The 19,489-nt window shown below is 38.8% G+C and overlaps 1 pseudogene; it reads left to right on the top strand.

Moving 5' to 3' along the window:
- LOC124078222 (SUMO-conjugating enzyme UBC9-like) overlaps positions 1 to 8,545 on the top strand; it is a 46,030-nt pseudogene extending 37,485 nt beyond the window's left edge.
- Positions 8,546 to 19,489: the final 10,944 nt, after the last annotated feature.

Below are 19,489 nucleotides of genomic sequence, written 5' to 3'. Positions count from 1 at the left end.
TGCAGGGATGCAAAAAGAAACAGTTGAATTGGGGGGACAACTATGATCTCTTTTCTGTTTAAAATTCAATATGGTCAGGTCAGTAGTGATCCTTGTGTGTTTACAAAGATGGGCTAGTATATTTCATTCATTCAAAAATACCCATTAGGGCTGGGCGTTTGGCTCAGTGGTAGAGCACTTGCCTAGCCTGTGTGAGGCTCCCGGTTTGATCCTTAGCACAACATAAAAATAAATAAGTAAAATAAAATAAAGGTATACGAAAAAAGAGAACATGTAATAAAATGTTTAAAAATATGCATTAGACACACCGATGTGGCAGGCATCGCTCTTGACTTGGGAAATAAGATTACCTACCCTCCCAAATATGGAAGATATATAGGTACATCCTGTTCACATAAAAGGCATTTAATAAATCTGTCTAACAAAATGTGCTATATTCATCCAATCAATGAATGTTGTTGTCCTCATGATTCCACTGAAACAGCCCTTGTCACCAATGACCTCTATGTTGCCAAATCTAGTCATCATTTTACAGTTTTCATTACTTGGACTTCTCTGTAACACTTGACCCAATTTTTTCCCTCCTGGAAGCACTTTTCCTTCTCTGTGTCCAGGTCAGCAGCATCTCACAGTTGTGTCTCATTGGCTGTTACTTTTCAATCTTCTTTGTTGATTCTGCCTATTTCTCTGATTTCTAAATGTTGGAGGGCTCCAAAAGTTTACTCTTGAAACTACTATATTCTCTATTTACTCTCTGAGTCGTTTTTATGTAGTATATGACTTTGGCATTGCTGCCACTCCCAAATTTTTGTCCTTGTCTCCACTTCTTCCATGAACTCTCTAATCATATATCAAGCACCTATTTGACAGCTCAGAATAAAATCTAAAGGCCACTCTCCTGTGCTCACTCTGAGACTTGACATTTACATGATATTTGTTGGTGAGTGCCTTTTAGATAAACATCAGTGATAGATGAGGGTTAGAAAAACTGCTTTGAGATGTGGAAGTTTAATGTTGATGCAAAATACAACAGAGACCTCAGCTGATCCTATGGAGAGCTTTAGAGATGGGATAAGCCCTCAGAATTGTTCACTTCAGGTGAGATAAACATGCCATCAGACATCTTTGCGTGAAGCAGTTATTGGATGCTGGCTACCCTCAGTGAAGGGTGAGACCTTGGCATAAGGCAGTTCTCTCTTACCAAGAGTGAGTCCTGGAGAGGACTTGGCTGTGAGCCCTCAGCATCAACATTCATAGCAGCTGGGAGAATGAATGCCTTGTCCTAAAGGCAGAGCTGGATGGCACAACATAACTTCTACTACCACCCAATATCTGCAGTATCTCACATTTGTAGTTTTCCATCTCTTACGTGGCTTTATTTTTTCATATATACCATGTGTTTGACTTACGTATTTGCTTGTTAGTCCTTCTATCATGTACCACCATAACATCAGAATCTTTCTTTCTTTAATCTTTAAACCCTATATTTTAAGTATATAGGAACTACTTGGAGCATAATAGGTATTAAATAAATATTATACAACTAATATATATATATATATATATATATATATATATATATATATATATCATGTGTTTAGTAAATGCTAGGAACTATACACAAATAAACAAGACAGACTCAGCCACTTCCCCATGAAGCTTACAATGAGGTAGAAATCAATTATACATATTTCAAGCATGAGTAAAATATGTATATATATATATGCTATATTTTTTTGCGTGTATGTGTGGTACTGGGAATTGAACCTAGGGGTACTCTATCAACCAGCTACATCCCCAGTCCTTTATATTTTTTTTATTTTGAGACAGGGTCATACTAAGTTGCTGAGGCTGGCCTCGAATTTTCAATCTTCCTGCTACAACCTCCTGAGTAGGGATTATAGGCATGTACTACCATGCCTGGCTAGGTGCTGTATTTTTAAAAATATAATTATGGACAAATAATGTTATCTAGTATTTTACTAATCTATCTAGATTCAACACATCTGATAGTCTATCACAAAAGTTTTACTGAATGCTAATGTCAGAAGATTATTTAAAAAGTGGAGACTTCAGTTAGTTATTGTTCCTACTAATTTTTGGAAAGAATACAGACATCACTGGAAAACGTCTTTTTCCCAGTTTAGAAATAAAGGATAAGGGAGAAAATAAGAGGGAGACTAACAAAAATAACAAAAAATGAACACTTACTTAACTGAAATTTTTATTAACCAACATCCTGTTCTCTAAAATTCTAGAAAGCAAGGCTATAATTTTCTCTAAATAGATAAGGGATAAAATGTTTTGTGATGAATGGATAATTAAATATAACTTTTCCATTACTTCCATTTTGATGACAGTTAAAATGTAATAAAGACTAGGAAATAACACTTTAGCTATGTCATTATTGTAGAATCACAGACTCATCTTTTTAAAAGCAGCTCATCTCCCTAAAAGCTATGTTTTTGGTTGTCTACAGCACATTTTCTTTCCTTTTTACAGTGTACTGCGTAATTTACATTACAGAGCTTCTGCAGGATGAATGATTTTCCCCTCTTTTCCTATTTTTACCAAAAAAATGTGAAAGGCTTTCACTCTATATGTTTTCTTTTGGCAGTGAATATGACAACCGACATTTTCATTCTTGATTTGTCAGAAGCAAGATAATTGGCATTTCTAGGATAACTTGCATGGGAAATCTCAAATTGCTCTGTCAGTGGATTTGCTGGTCTCTTTGCTTTCTTGCACATTATTGTTAGACTATATGCATGGTGAGCCAGCTGTAAGCAAGCCAGTGCTCCTGTCTTCTGTGTGTCACTTCATTCTGGGAGTGAGGTAAGCCTTGGGAAGGTCCAAGACTATAAGAACCTCTACCTTAAAAGTGAAGAAAAAAAAAAAAAGCAAGTTTTTTTTCCCCCCTATTCCCATGGGATAATAAACCACTGGATTCTACTGTTATTCATTTCAGATCGTTTGAGGTGGTCTTCTATTAAAATAAATTTTAGATTCCGGATGAATGTCAATTTTATATGAATTTGTTGAGATGTCACTTCTATTCTTGGATATCTTTTTAAAAGGAATAGGATGGTTCTAGTCCAGGGTTTTCGGGTGCACATCAAGTTTGAGTATATCATTGCTTTGATGACTACTGATTAGATGGCAAGATCTTTATAGTAGATTTTCCAGGGCACGATAAGTATTAGAATTATACAAATTATCCTTTTTGATAATTAATTAATCCTCATCTTATAATTGGAAGCAATATCGAAGTACTTTTAAGCACAGAAGAAATGCTGCAGCCCCTCCATTTTAGAGGCAGTGGTATTGGATATGCAGATTGGAAGAGTCACGGATCCTTAAGTGCTACAGAATTTTACAAAGGAAGGTGACAGGAAATGATGTCTTACCATGAACTTACATGAACACATGTGGGTCATCTGAACACGTGTCAGATGTGGCAGAAGCAGCTCTAACGTGCCTAATACCACATACACAGTTCACCTGTATTTGTCTTACTCAACCTTTATCTGTCTCTCTCTGTTCATCTCTCAGCACCTCGTCCTTCATTTTTTTTCTTTGAGCCTACCCACAATCTATGTTTTATTCTTTCTTGTTTTGTGTATTTTTCTTCCTATTTTCATCCCAGGCTGCTCTGATGAAATGATCAGATAGTGTATTTCAACTGTGTATTTTATAATATCTATTACTGTTCCTATGAAATATTTTATTTTTTGGTAATAGATTTTTAAAGCAAGAGAGTAAAATTGTTTAAATTTCCTTGATTTAAAAGCTTTTCTGTTACGTGTAGCTCCATTTTTTTTTTTTTTGAGGAGATATAGTTTCAATTAAAAAAAATTTACTTCAGGTTTGGTTTAAAGATAAAACCCTGAATATAGTACATGTCCATATTTTTATTCATTGCCTTCTTAGGGATTGCTTGCAGGGATTCTGACCCTACTATACCTTGCCTGGCCTCCCAGGCCTCCCTTTGAAATACTGATGGAAGCCTCCATGACCTCTTAACTCCAGCATTGTGCATTTATGCAGAACCAGCACCTGCCATGGATGATGCCATGGATGATGTGACCAGCTCAAGCAGTACCTGGTCCTCCTTGGAACTTCTAAGTGCCTGGGTAGCTGAACATGGGGAAAATGAATCCTGGGGAAACAGATTTCTAATGACCCCTGTGTAATTAGACTACCCTGAAGGTCTCTTAAATGAGTTTTCACTTCTACATCCTTGATCCTGCAATGGGTATGGTCTTGCTGATTCCTGAGATACCCTCAAGGAATCTTTCCTATTGTCTTTGTGCAAAGTACTTAACTTCTATTTAGTGGTGGTAATCTCAACAACCACACCCTCCTTGGCCCTAATTTTACACACACTTTTCTTGCCAAAATACAAAATTTTAAAATCTTCTGTTTTTCCCACTGCTTCTCACAGCAAACCTGGCTAAAAGCTGCCAGAAACACCCATGCCACTTCCTGGATGCTGTGCTGCCTTGAGGTTTCCTCTATCAGCTTAATTAGTCTGTCATCTTTAAATTCAGCCACATGAAAAGTCTCAGGACATCAGCAAAATGTAGACAATGTAGGCATTCTTTCAGAAGATTAAATGTGTGGACTTTAGTCCCAGTTGAGTCCTTGTTTTCTTTTGAAACCTCATGAACATAGTCTTTAATGTCCACATTCCTTTCAGTATTCTGATTGCTTAAGCTCTGCTTACAACATTCTAATGTTTCTCCAGCTTGCAGTTCTCCAAAATTTTCCAAACTCCTCTTGAACACCATTTCTAGAGGCAAGTTAGTCACAGCAATGATCCCACTTCTTACCACCAATTTCTGTTAGTCATCTTTTCATGGCTGTGACCAAAATACCTAACAAGAACAACTTAGAGAAGGAAAAGTTTATTTGGGCTCATGGTTTCAGAGGTTCAGTCCATGGTTGGCTAGCTCCATTGCTCTGGGCTTAAGGTGAGGCATAACATCATGGCAGAAGGGTGTGGTAGAGGAAAACAGCTCAGGACATGGCAGCCAAATAGGAGAGGGTGGGGGAGAGACACCCATGTGCTGAATTCTTACCAGAGAACTTAATAGAGACTTTTGTAGAATGCAGTATTGCCAGACCAACAGAAGTATTCATAACCACATTAGAATAGGGTGCTGCTTATCTATTTTTGCCCATATGAGTATCAAGGTCATGATAATAATGGTAAAATAGAGTCAACCTGGATGATTTCTCTATGTGTAACAATACCTAAAAGAGTTCTTTAATCATACATTTTATGAACACTCAAAAACATGTGTTGAGAAATACATATACTTGAACTTATATGTCTCTGTTCAAACAACTTCAAAACAGCACTACTCTAATGATAATGTGCATATAATTCACCTGGGGATGTTGTTAAAATGCAGGGTCTTGATCTGCCTATCTGAGGTGGAGCTTGAGATACTGCACTTCCAACAAGCTCCCTCCCAGGTAATGTAGCTGTTGTTGGTCCATGGATCATACTTTGAGCAGCTTTAGAATCTAAAGGTAATAGGGTTTTGCAACAAAACTTGTTATCACCCTTCAGTTCTTTCTCATTAAGAAACCATTGATAATTCAGCTTGTGGATTTGATCCCCATTTTCTCTTGTCATCTGGCCTGCCATTGGGTGTCTGCATTGCTACAATTCTTTGTTAGTGAATACGTAGTATCCTTAGTGTGGAGTTGTTAACTATGGGAACAGCTGCTGGTTACTAATTTGTGTACCATTTGAATGCTAGTTCTAGTAACTGCATACTTGATAGCTTCAGTTTTCTTTTGTTTTGCTTTGCAAGAATTATTTCTTGTTTTATATGTGAGATATATAGCACTACAATAATTCCTGTACAATATTAGGGTTATTTTAGGCATTACTATCAAGTAGTGTGGGTATTATATTCTTATTTCATTGAACCCTTACAAGAACTCTGTGATGTATATAGTTTTAATATATTGATATTCACAGTAGTTGAATAAATCCTACAATTTCACAAAGGTATAAAGGATGGAACTGGGATTCATATCCTTGTATTGTTATTTCAGATCCAGATTTTTTTCTATTGTACCTTGCTATGAATGAACTATGATGGTAGGGAGATGGACTTTTTACCCTTTGAGGGATCTTTCTACATCTCTATATACTCATAAATTTATTTTTCTTTAGTTGCTCACTAGCCTACTATAGCAACTCCCTTCTTCTCTAAAGAACAACTTGAAAATTGGGAGTTTGAGAAAAATTAGCTTTGGATTTAAAATAAAGTTGGACAATAAAATATATAAGGAAGGGGCTGGGGTTGTGGCTCAGTGGTAGAGTGCTTGCCTCGCATGTGTGAGGCTCTAGGTCCGATCCTCAGCACCACATAAAAATAAATAAATAAAAATAAAGATATTGTGTCCATCTGAAACTACAAAAAAAAAAAAATATATATATATATATATATATATATATATAAAAGGGAGAATGAAGAAGTGAAAGAAAAATAAGGATAAATGTCAAGATGAGGGATTATCCTTCCAGTTTTCATCTTTCTTTTTCCACTTTCTTCTTTTTTAACATTTTTTAGTTATTAATGATCCTTTAATTAATTAATTAATTAATTTATTTATTTATATGCGGTACTGAGATTCGAACCCAGTGCCTCATACATGCTAGGCAAGTGTTCTACCACTGAGCCACAACACCAGCTCTTTCTTTCTTTCTTTCTTTCTTTATTATACCTTGCTATGAATGAACTATGATGGTAGGGAGATGTGGAAAGGAAGACACTTTTGTGGTATTTAAAGCTTCATCTCCAACCAACTTTGTATACTTATTAATTGTTAAGACATTTTATACATTTTACTAAAAAAAGTAATTAAAAATAATATTAAAAAACAATTTTAGTTCATGGTCAAATTATTTGTAGTCTAGAAGATATATTATTGTTCATATTTGCATTTGGAAGAAATGTTTTAGGGTGGCCAAATGCACTAGAGATTTGATTCAAAAGCAAATGAATTGTATGTTTCCTTATTTAAAATGTTCAGGGAGAAAAGAATCAGGCAATTGGTATAGGTACTACATGGATGGTTCAATGGGTTAAATATGTGATCCACTACAAATTAGAAAGAGCACCAAAAATCTTTTAGAAATTCTTTATAAACGATGTCCTACAGCTCTTCATGAGCTGCTGGAGTGGGGCATAAATTTGTCAATTAAAGAAAACTTTCAGAGGTACCTTTCTGTTTAAAACAGATGTCTGGGGTAATTTGTCTATTTGGGGTAAATATTTAGTATTTCTGAGTATATTCCTTGCCTTAGTCTTCTAGCCAACTTTGCATCTGGATCTAAATTGACTCTTAATGGTACTGGAGGTTGGGTAGAGAGAGGGGAAACTGGTTCTTGAGTTGTTAAATTAAAACAGGCTCTTGATGATCTCTAAGTGACTTATGACGTCCAAGATGACACTTATCCTTCCTGGCTCAGGGAACCTTGCTGACATCTGCCACTGAAGCCTTCAGTGATGAAATTCATACTCCTTCTCTTGAGTCTTCCAGGATTCTGCAGTTTCTCTGGTTGCAGCCAGAGCTGACAAAGTGGGAAAGTTCATCCTTATCCCATGCCTCAGTGGCCCCATGTCAGGCCCACTGGCTCTCTATTCAGTCAGTCTCAATAAGGGCTGTGTGGGAACTTCAAGGTCTACTTCACATGAGAGCCACAAGAGACCTTGTGGGCCCTTCTCCAGTCTTCTCTCCACCTGCCCCTGTCCCCCATCCACTTCTATCCAGCGTGTCTATTTCCATGATAAACTGGGGTTCTTCAAAGGAACTTGAATTTGTCCCAGTGTCTCTTTAGAGAAGTCAGGAAAGACCTTCCCCTCTGGAAAACCTCTGAACATATCTTGTTATCTCTATCTGCCTACTTTGTTTTAATCCAAAAGTGAGCCAGAGACTGCTAGCTTATACAAGTCCTGTTATAAGTCGAACTTTATTACCCCCAAAGATATAGAGGGCACAGGTTGAAAAAAGACCCATGCCAAAATAGAATCGCCCATGCAAGGGACTTTAGATATGTTTGGGGAGTGTCCTCAGCAAACTTGTCCAGGAGTAAAAAAAAAAAAAATTGGAAAAATGATGACCTGTCTGGTTTTGTAACTATCCCAACAAAAAACTCAAATGGCCTGATGAACTTCAGGAAGTGAAAGCCCTCCAGGAAGCAAGGACACTCCATTGGAAGGAGGTTTGTTTAAGCTATAGGTTCCCTTCAAAGATGATCTTCCATCCTCACTGCCTAAATGTAAATTTGAATCACTGTTATTCACCTTGAATGTGTACTATTTGGGTACAGAGTGTTTGTCCATCCTCAAGGAAAACAAGTACCAGAGGTCAGCAATCATGATCAAACAGATCCTATTAGGAATATAGGAACTTCTAAGTGAACCAAGTAACCAAGACACAGCTCAAGCAGAGTCCTACACTACCATTAGAGTATGAGAAAAGAGGTCAAGCCCAAGCCAAGAATTTTGCAGCCTTATAAGCAGTGATATCATGGCATCCTGAAAAGAAAGGGATTGATTTGTCAAGAACTTGCTTCCAACATTTCAATATCATAGATCTAAGGTTGCTCTATCCAATTACAAGTCACCTAGAGGAGAGCTGGGTAGGCACTATTATCCATTTCCACCACTGGCATACATTTGTTGATTTGCTGAATTGCCCCTGTTTTTTACACATGGTCTTCTTTCAGTCTTTTTTATTTTTGATTATTATGTAAAACTTGATTTTATTTTAATATTGATGTCAGTATTTCAACTGTTAACAAATTATAAAATTTTTTGCTTGGATAAGTCTCCTCGAAACTAGTTTGATTTGCCTTCAAATGTTGCCATACTTCATTCTGTTGAGAGCTATATAATGCCTCTAGCTGGTTGTAGGGGGAAAAAATCATACTTGCCTTCTTCCACCCCCGCCCCCATTTATTCTTCACTCTTAAGAATTTGGGTTGTGGACTCTGGAAATTAGTATAGAAATTCCTCAGAAAATGAGTAATGGAACCACCATATGACCCAACTATCACACTCCTTGGTATTTTCCCCAAAGATCTAAATTCAGCATACTATAGCAATACAGTCACCTCAATATTTATAGCTGCATAATTCACAACAAGTAAATTATGAAATCAGCCCAGATGTCTATCAATAGGTGAATGGATTAGGAAATTGTAGCCTATGTGCACACTGGAGTTTTACTCAGTCATATAGAAGAATAAAATTATGGCATTTGCTGGTAAATGGGTGAAAAGAGAGAACATTATGCTAAGTAAAATAAGTCAGACTCAGAAAATCAAAGGTAAAATGTTTTATCTAATATGTAGAAGCTAGAGTAAAATAAAGGAAAGAAGGAGAGGAGGATCAAATATCATGAAGATATAGGGAAGATCAGTAGTATAGAAGAGGGAGAGAGGAGCGGCAGGAAAGGGGAAGAAATGCAAAACAAATTCTTTAAAAAAATCATGTCATGTGCATATATAAATACACCACAGGGAATTTCACTTTTATGTATAAGTAGAAAGAACCAATCAAAAATAAATAAATAGATGAATAAAAGGAAGACCCGTAAAGTAGAGGAAGGAGATAGTGGAGGCCGGGATGGGGGGGGGGGAAGAGATAAGGGAAAAGTGGGGGAATATGAACTGAAATAGAATTCTGTGTCTGTAATGATTTTGTCAGGATGGACTTGACTATTGTGTACAACTACAATGTTCTAATAATTATAAAAAGTATTTGGGTGGTATAGCTTAGTTTGTGTCCCTCAGATCCAAAATTAGCCACCATCTTGATTCTGTATCACTTCCTTTGTGTTTTTATGGTGGTGTTTGTGTTGCTGTTTAGGAGTAAATAAGAGATAAAGAGATCTATCCACTATATAAAGATACACTGAAGTCAGGCCAGGGTGGTGGGTTAGCGGTAGAGCTCTCGCCTAGCACCGTGCGAGGCCCTGGGTTTGATCCTCAGCACCACATAAAAAAGAAAATAAAATAAAGTTACTGTGTCTAACTACAACTAAAAAAAAAATTTAAAAAGATATACTGAAGTCCTAAACCCCCAGTATTTCAAAAAATTATGTTATTTGGAGATATGGTCACTATAAATATAATTAAGAGATCTTACTGGAATAGATTAGGCCTCTAATTCAATAAGACTGTTGTCCTTATAAGAAGATGAAAGACGTCATGTGATAGACACAGAGAAAGAATACCATGTGGCAACAGAGACAGATTGAAGTGATTATAGCTGCAAGCCAAGGGATGCCAAGGTTCCAAGACCATTATCAGAGGCTAGAAAGAGGAAAGGGAGGATTCTACCTGGAGTCTCAAAGAAGCATGATCTTGCTGATATCTTGATTTTAGACCTCCACAGAACTGTGGAAGAATATATTGCTATTGTTTTAAGTCACCTATTTTGTGGTCCTTTGTTATAGCAGCTCTAGGAAACTAGAACATGTCCCTTATAAAGTGACACCTCTCCGGAAGACGTACCCTGGGGCTAGGCTGCAAATCTTGGTGGGTGGAACATGGCCTCGATACCCATCTTGATTCTCTGTTCAAAGACACGTATCCATTGAACAAAGTGCATAACCACAAACAAGACAGGACCCAAATGCTGAGTGCTTCTTTTTCTTCTCCTTCCCTTATCTTTTTATCTCTTCCCCAGAGGCTCTTCCTTCAGCGTTCTCTTTAGGTAGTCACAGACTTCTGTTGTGCCATATCCTTGGTCACCATCCCCATGACTCATGTCAGAGCTCTGTAGACTGAGTCTACCAACCCCAGTTATGAAGACTAGCCTTGCTATTAAGACAGACAAATAATTAAGCTGAATCATGATTTTATCATTTACATTTGTCATCTTATGCTATATAAGAAATCACGCCCCAAACTTAGAATCTTAAAAAAAAGTTATAATCTCCCACAGCTACTGAGGGTCAGGAATCTGGGAGTAGTTTAGCTGGCTAAAGGTCTCTCTCTCTCTTTTTTTTATTGGTTGTTCAAAACATTACAAAGCTCTTGACATATCATATTTCATACATTAGATTCAAGTGGGTTATGAACTCCCATTTTTACCCCAAATACAGATTGCAGAATCACATCGGTTACACATCCACATTTTTACATAATGCCCTATTAGTAACAGTTGTATTCTGCTACCTTTCCTATCCTGTACTATCCCCCCTCCCCTCCCCTCCCATCTCTCTCTCTACCCCATCTACTGTAATTCATTTCTCTCCTTGTTTTTTTTCCCACTAAAGGTCTCTCTTGAGGTTATAGTCAAGCTGTTGCTCAGGGCTACAGTCTCTGAAAATGGGACTGGGGCTGGAGGATTCATTTTGAACTCACTCATATGATTTTTGGCTGGAGGCTTCAGTTCCTCACTAGGAGGCCATTTTTATAGGGCTATTCATGACATGGCTTCCCACAGAGCAAGTGATGAGAGAGAGAGAGAGAGAGAGAGAGAGAGAGAGAGAGAGAGAGAGAGATGGATGAATGGATGGGGGAGAAACCAAGATAGGAGTTGTAATATTTATAAATTAATGTCAGACATGACATATCATTACTTCTGCCATATCTAACTGGTCACACAGACCAACCTTAGTGTAATGGTGGGGGCATAACTCCACAAGGTCGTAAATACCAGGATATGGGATTATTGGGAGCCTCCTTGGAAGCTTTCTACCACACCACGTTGTTCTTTGAGTGTTCCTTAAGAGGAACAGCATTGATATTTGTGGCAGGACAATTCTTTGCTGGTTAAGACTGCCCTAGGTGTTGTTAGACATTTAACATCCTTGACTTTTACTTACTAAATGCCAGCAGTATTATGTCATTGTGACAATCAAAACGTGCCCCCAGGGCTGGGTTGTGGTTCAGAGGTAGAGCGCTTGCTTAGCATGTGTGAGGCACTGGGTTCAGTCCTCAGCACCACATAAAAATAAAATAAAGATATTGTGTCCACTTACAACTAAAAAAAAAAATGTTAAAAAAAGTGCCCCCAAACAATTCCCAAGATGGGAGGTATTGATCCCCACTTGACCTATCTCATACATTAGTTAGAAGGATCTAGGCTTTGGGTATTAACCTGAATTTTAAAAATCAGGTTATTATTTTCAAAAATATTTAAACTGCTGCCAGGTGCAATGGTGCATGCCTGTAATTCCAGCTACTTGGGAAGCTGAGGCAGGAGGATCATGGGTTCAAGGCCAGCTTGAGCAATTTAAAGAGACCCTATCTCAAAAAAAAAAAAATATATATATATATATATATATATACACAAAAATATAAAGGGGTGAGTTCAGTGTCCCTGGGGTCAATCCCCAGTACCATAAAAAACAAGAAATAACAGCAGCCAAAACTGTTGCTCTGGTATTTCTTTATAGGGTTTGAAGTAGCTAAAGGATCGACAGTCCTATAACATGGAGGACTGTAGTTTGAAAGCATTGAATGTGCTGCCAGAAAACTGTACCCTTAGTCCCACTTCTAACATTTGTTAGCTCAGGGCCTGGAGTAAGTCATTAAACTCTGTGAGTCTCTGTAAATGGGAGATAATACTACTTACCTCACAGGGTTCTCCAATAAGCTTATGTTAATAAGGCAGAGAAATGAGGTACTCTTGAACCACACATAGGCTTGCTCTTCTAGAAAACTCCAGTGTTCTACTTTGGAGGGATGGGAGGAGGGTCCCAGGAGCCAGCTGTTCACTGAGGGCCTATGCCATGGGCCAGGATTCCCTTAACAAGGCAATCAATGCAAGCCTCGGTTTCCTCCTTTGCAGAGGCTGAAGTCTTCCTAGTTACAAAATGACTGCTTGACTTGATTTTGGGAATACCTAGACAGTCCTTCTGCCTTGTTGCCCTTCCTTGTCACTGCTCCAGGTTTGACTCTCTTGGGACAAATCTTTGCTCCCATGTGACTTCTCTGATCTGGATTCCTTTTCTTTGACCCAAATTCTGACTTCCCTTTTCCTGAGTGTTTTTCCAGTTCCAAAGGGGAAGTCCCCCACCCTTCCCTCTGCTCTGAACTTTTTCTCCATTTCCCTGATGCCTGATCACTCCTGAACTGGGTGCTTCCCTACACTTTGTCAACTTTCCCAATCACACTTGTCTACCTTTCTCATGCCTTGGGCCAGCAGTGGGAGAAAAGCACTCAGCTTCCCAGAAGGGTGGACTCCCAACTCACTCTCCCATCACCTCGGCCAGCGGTACTGCCCTGGAACTCCTGTTTCCATGGTTATCTCTCTTCCTTCCATCTCCAGAGCATCTACTATGAGACTTTTCCTCCACGGACTTCAAGCTGTCTACTCCATTCCTTCATTCTTCAACCTCACCTGTATTCCCAGATGACCTGCTGTCCCCTTCCAACACAGACATGAGTATTTGCACAGTTTCCTGCTCACCCCTTCCACCATCTTGCCTATCCCTAACCTCTGCTCATCTTCTGCTAAGATAAACCCCTCCACCTGCTCTGAGGTTCTCATCACTGTGGGTCTTCTCAGGCATTTCCCTCCAACAACAATCCCTGTCTTTTACATTTCAACCTTGACATGTTCACTAGATCACTAAATCTTTCTCATTTAAATATCCTCAAGTCTTCTTCATTTAAAAAAAAGGTATTTCCCCTTACTTCCCCCTCACAGTCCAAGTTGTTGAAATAACTGTTCATATTCTTTCTGGCTTCCTCACTTCCCTCCCCTCTCAACTATTTACAGGTTCTTTCTTTTCTTTATTTCTTTTTCTTTTTTGTAACAGGAATTGAACCTAGGGGCACTTAGCCACCAAGCCATATCCCCAGCCTTTTTATATATATTATTTTATATATATTTTAATAGTGGCAGGGTCTCCCTGAGTTGCTTAGGGCCTCGCTAAGTTGCTGAGGCTGGGTTTGAACTTGCGATCCTTGTGCCTCGGCCTCCGGAGTCTGGGATTACAGGTGTGTGCCACCACGCCTGGCCAGGCTATTTCTTTTCTCGCCTGTCCTCAGAAACTGTTCTCATTTGGGTTACAAACTGCCTCCCTATTGCTAAATCTGAGGAATAATTCTGTTTCTTATCTGACTTGACCTCTCAGTATTTGACACTACTCACTATCTCCTTCTCTGCTTTGGATGTCCTCTTCACTTGCCATTTGTTAAGCCACATTCTCCTAGTGTCCCTCCACCTCTGAGGCTCCTTCTCAGTCTACTTTTAAAATTATTATTATTAGAGATTTATAGTTATGCATAGTAGTTGGGGTTTATCCTGACAAACTCTCATAGATGCATGGAAATTGATTTCAGTTTATGATCCCCACCTCTTTTCTCTCCCCCTTTCCTTCCCATCCTCCCTCCCTGCTCCCATTCTTCTTCCTGTACTAGACTTTCTTTTTCTGATCTGTTAATTTGCACTTGATTGGTTCTTTATGTTATCTTATCCTTCCTTTTCTTTTATTTCACTCTAGCTTCTCCATATGAGAAAAAACATTTGATCTTTGAGTTTCTGAGTTTGGCTAATTTTACATAGCATGATATTCTCCATTTCCATCCATTCACTGGCAAATGCCATAATTTCATTCTTTTTTACGGCTGAGTAGGACTCCATTGTGTATATACAACAATTTCTTAATCCACTCATCTATTAACAGGCATCTGGGTTGATTCCATAATTTAGCTATCATGAATTGTGCTGCTCCAAGGAAAAGAAAATGTGAAGAGAGAACCTACAGAATGGGAGAAAATCTTGGCCAGCTACCACTCAGGTGATTGCCCAGAATATATAAAGAACTCAAAAAACAACACTAATAATTAATAATAATAATAATAATGATAATGATAATGATGATAATTTGTCCCTAGTCAACAAAGGGACAAAAGAACTAAAACCAAACATCTCAAAAGAAGAAACCCAATGGCCAAGAAATATGTAAAAATATGTTCAACATCTCTAGCAATCAGGGAAGCACAAATCAAAACTTCATAAGATTTCATCTCACTCCAGTCAGAATGGCAATGATCAAGAATACAAATAATAATAAATGCTGGTGAGGCTGTGGGGAGAAAGGAACACTTACATACTGTGGGTGGGACTGCAGACCAGTCCAACCACTCTGGAAAGCAGTATGGAGATTCCTCAAAATACTAGGAATGGAACCACCATATGACCTGCTATCCTACTCCAAAAGATCTAAAAAGATCTAAAACCAGTTTACTTTTTGACAGCCTTCCCTTTGCCCTCTGTGTAACTCAGTGTCCTCAAGTCTCTGACCTCGGCTCTCTTCTCCCACTCTCGTCCACTCCCTCAGTCAGCTCATCCATTCTCGTGGCTACGATGGATATTTATGATTTGATGACACTTGAAATCATGCCAATGACCCAGAAGGTGCTCCTGACCTTCAGGCTTGCATTTCCAAAGATCTCCTCGATGTTCACACCTGGATGCTTTGCATACTACACTCAACGATGGAGCTCCTTTCTTTATTTCACTCAAAATCCTGCTGCCTCTCCTAGACATCTTCCCGACTCTCCCTTTTTCTTGACTGCTGCATCCAATCAGCATCCAGGTCTCAAAGACTCCCTACCTCCCCCAAACATTTGTCAGCTTGGAGAGCTCACCTTCACTTGCATTGTCACCAGCTTAGTTTGGGTCATTTTTTTTCTCCAAATCACCACCAGGGCCTCACATCATGCTTCTTGGCTTTTGATCTTTGCATTAAATACACAGTGGTCTTTCTGAATCTCTAATCATGTCCCTTCCTTCGCTCCTGCTTAGATTCTTCATCAATCTGTCTTTGTCCTCAGGATATAAGGCTTTTGAATGGTCTGGTCTCCCATGCTGTGTTTCACCACCATCACCCTCAACCTGTCCTTGAACCACACTGGATTCTTTGTATTTCTGTAGCGTTGCTTGCTGTCTTACCTCTGCTGTTTTGCACATGCTTATCCCTGTTTTTTTCCCTCTTTGCAAATTGACTCACTTGTCACTTTTTCCATGAAGTCTTCTAAGGCATTTGCGCAACAGATTTAGTGTTGCTTTCCCCTTCTGTGGTATTCCAGTATGTTTGCTTCTGTTGTAACATCATCAGGCTTAAACTGTGCATCCATCCTTAGACTTTAGGAATCTTTTGGAAAGAAATCCCGTCTTCTTTGTGACTTTAACTCTGGAGTCTAGAGTTGGTACTAGGAGCTCAATACACACCTTTTCAATGAAGGAGAATGACTCTTTGTATCACATGAACAGCATATGACGGGCACATAGATATTAGTCCAATATGAGCTTTGGATGAGGGGAGTGTTAGGCAAAAAAGAGATGAATTTAAAAGGCATAGGAATCAAGGTGTCTTTCCTTCTTCCTCAATGTGTTGGAGCCAGAAAACCAAATGTTCCTTTATCCTCAGCTTTTGTCTCCTTGTCAAGGGGAAAGCTTCTGCCACTTAGAGCAAAGTCCTGCTGACCTTGGCAATGCCATTTCAGAGATGGTATTCAAAATAAAGAAAGGCTGGTCCAGGAAGGGGGAAATAACTGATTTCTGTTTTCTTTTCAAAATGCAAGTGGAAAAGACTCAAACAGCAGAGGAGAAAATATCCCTTAAAATGTTGCAGTTTCCTGGGCTGAAGTTTCAGGAATATTTAGCATTTGGAATTTTCTTTTTATTCCAGTGGGTATCTTGAAACAAATAAGCTTATTAATTTGTCCCACAAGTTTTAAGTCCAATCAACTTATTTTCTAGAGATGATGTCTCTTATCCGACTTATTTATTGAAGAAAAGAGTGCACGATTGCTACTAAAAATCACACGCCGGTTACCAAGACACTATTATGGAAGAATGTGAAGAACACCCGTGAAAGAGCAGTCTGCTATTCAAAAACAAATAGAAATGGCTTCTTTTAGTTGTAACCACATGTACTTTCCATTGCACCTCAGACATCCAGCCGACTTAATTCCTATCTGGTTTGTCTTCAGAATTGGGGAGAAGGAATCTGGATTTGGCAGGCTCAGAGTTTGGAACCCACACCCTCGGAGCAGCAGCCTTATTGCTTCAATCCTGAGGCCAGCAACACTTCTAGCCCCAGGGAAACCTCGGTTCCAAACTTTTCCATCATTCCACAAGGGAGTTCTTTCTGTAAAAGCCTTTGGCTGTCCTGAAGCTTTCTCTCATTTTGCCTTTTAAAATGCATTTTGTAGGGTTGGAACATCGCAGGGTTTTTTTCCTCCTCTTCACCCAGATGTTTCTGGTTCTCAGGATGTACACCTGTGAAGCTGGGTCACTTGGGGAAAATGCTTGAGTTTTATTTACAGCAAAGAAGAATGCGATCTTCACATGCAAATGTTTAAATGGTCATTTTGTTCTCAGGGCTCCACTGGAAGACCTGCTAAGATAAATTTGCAGGGATTTGAAAAGAAAATGGTAAAGTCAAAAATCATCCAATCAGTTCATATTTTTGAGTATCTACTCTGGCTCCCCAACACTATTCTAGGTGCTGATAATACAGAGGTAGAAAAAAGAAAAGACTCTGCTCTAGTTAGGAAAGAAGATGAGGGAGATGAATAATTTTTAAAAAGTAATAAATAAGGCATAGTTTGTTTGATGGAATTATCCTGATGCTTAAAAGGTATATTTATATACTGAGATGTTTTCTTTTCACCATGTGGATGATTTCCTTGCTTGGAGGACAGATGAGATATTCAGAGTGTCTGGCACAATATTTGACACATAGTAGATGCTTAATAGTATTATTTCCTGTTCCTTCCTAGCTGGAGCTACCAATCCAGTGAAAATATTTTTGCTCTCTTAAAATTCCATTCATGGGGGCTTGGGTTGTGGCTCAGCAGTAGAGCACTCGACTCGCACATTCAAGACCCTGGGTTTGATTCTCAGTACCACATAAAAATAAATGAATAAAATAAGGGTATTGTGTCCAACAACAACTAAAAAATAAATATTAAAAAATTCATTCATGATAATTTAGAGTTTTTCTATTATGCATCTTCAAACAAATTCTTCCAACTTCTACCTATTACTCAGTTCCAAAGCTATTTCCACATTTTTATTTATTTGTTACAGCAGCACCTTATGTCTTAGCTGTTCAGGCTGTTTATAACAATGTATCACAGACAAGAATGCATGGTTTATAAACAACAAAAATTTATTTCTCACAGTTCTAGAGTTTGGAAGTTCAAAATCAGGGTGCCAGCCTGGCCGACTTCTGGTGAGGGTCCTGTATGGGTTGCAGACTTCTATCTGCTTCTTGTATTCTTGTCTGGCAAAAAGATTCCAAGAAAGCTCTTATGGGGTCACTTTGTAAGAGTGCTAATTCCATTTGTGAGGGCTCCACCCTAATCACCTCCTACATGCCCTCCTCCTAATGCCAGCATATTGTGAACCAGGATTTCCACATGGATTCGGGGAGAATATAAACATTTGGTCCATAAAGCATACTAAGAATCATTGTTGTAAAACTCACTTGTGGCAAAATGTATCACCTAATCTCAATCTTGAAGGTGCAGCCTTGAGGATAATTTGTATCATTAAAATTTACCATTGAATAAATTACTCAATTTATTCTCAATAATCTTCACAATAAACATCATCTAAAAGCTTCTGTCTACCAAGCACAGTGACATGCAATAGGAATCCAGAAACTATGAAGCCATTATTCTTGCTATTAGGAGCAAAGGGTAGCAGTGAGTCTAAAATAAGTAGTAAGCCAAATGTAATACACAAATACAAATGAAGTTTTTGGGGGGCCAAAGAGAGAGAGAGAGAGATGATTTTTGCAATTGAGAAGAGGAAGGAGAAAGAATATGATAGGGGTTTCAACAGGGAAGTGACCTCTGAGATGAGCCATAAGGGACTGTGGGTTTAAGGTCCTGGAAAGGGAGCCAGGAAAGCCTATGGAGTGCCTAGGCCCTGTGAGTTATCTGGTTTGCCCAAAATACAGGGGTGGAAGATGAGCCAGGAAGGGGCGCTTGTGGTGCTGCCTGCAGTGGTGGGCAGAGGGGTGTACTTCATGTGGCGTGTGCTGTGGCACATGTTGTGACTTTTGAGCTCCCAAATAGATGAATGGCTCTGCATTAAACAGCACTGGGACTTCTTGCTTCAGTGGAGACAGGCAGGAAGTGGGAAGTCCAATAGGAAGTGATTATATTTATCCAGCTAAGAAAGAATGAGGATTATAAGTAGAGCAGTAGCTGAAGGAATTTTTAAAACGTTCCAGGCAGAAGATCCTGGTTTGCTGTCTTTGTGGCACCTCTCACGATTTGAAATTGCCTTGTTCACGTGTTTATAATTTTCCTCTCTCACTAGATTATAATTTCCAGGAGAAGAGGAACTTTGTTTCTCTCCTTTGTTGCATCTCTTGTCCCTACAATTGTGCCTGGAACACAGTAGGTGCTCCATAAATATGTGTTGGGTGCATAAATGACAAGGGTGGAAATAAAATTGATGACAAATGACTGATG

The sequence above is a fragment of the Marmota monax genome, unplaced genomic scaffold, assembly GCF_021218885.2.
Source record: "Marmota monax isolate L192 unplaced genomic scaffold, Marmota_monax_Labrador192_F-V1.1 WCK01_AAM20220418_F8-fsc00110, whole genome shotgun sequence".
NCBI lineage: Eukaryota > Metazoa > Chordata > Mammalia > Rodentia > Sciuridae > Marmota > Marmota monax.
The sequence above is the reverse complement of the archived record's forward strand: the minus strand, read 5'-3'. Positions and strand labels throughout refer to the sequence as shown.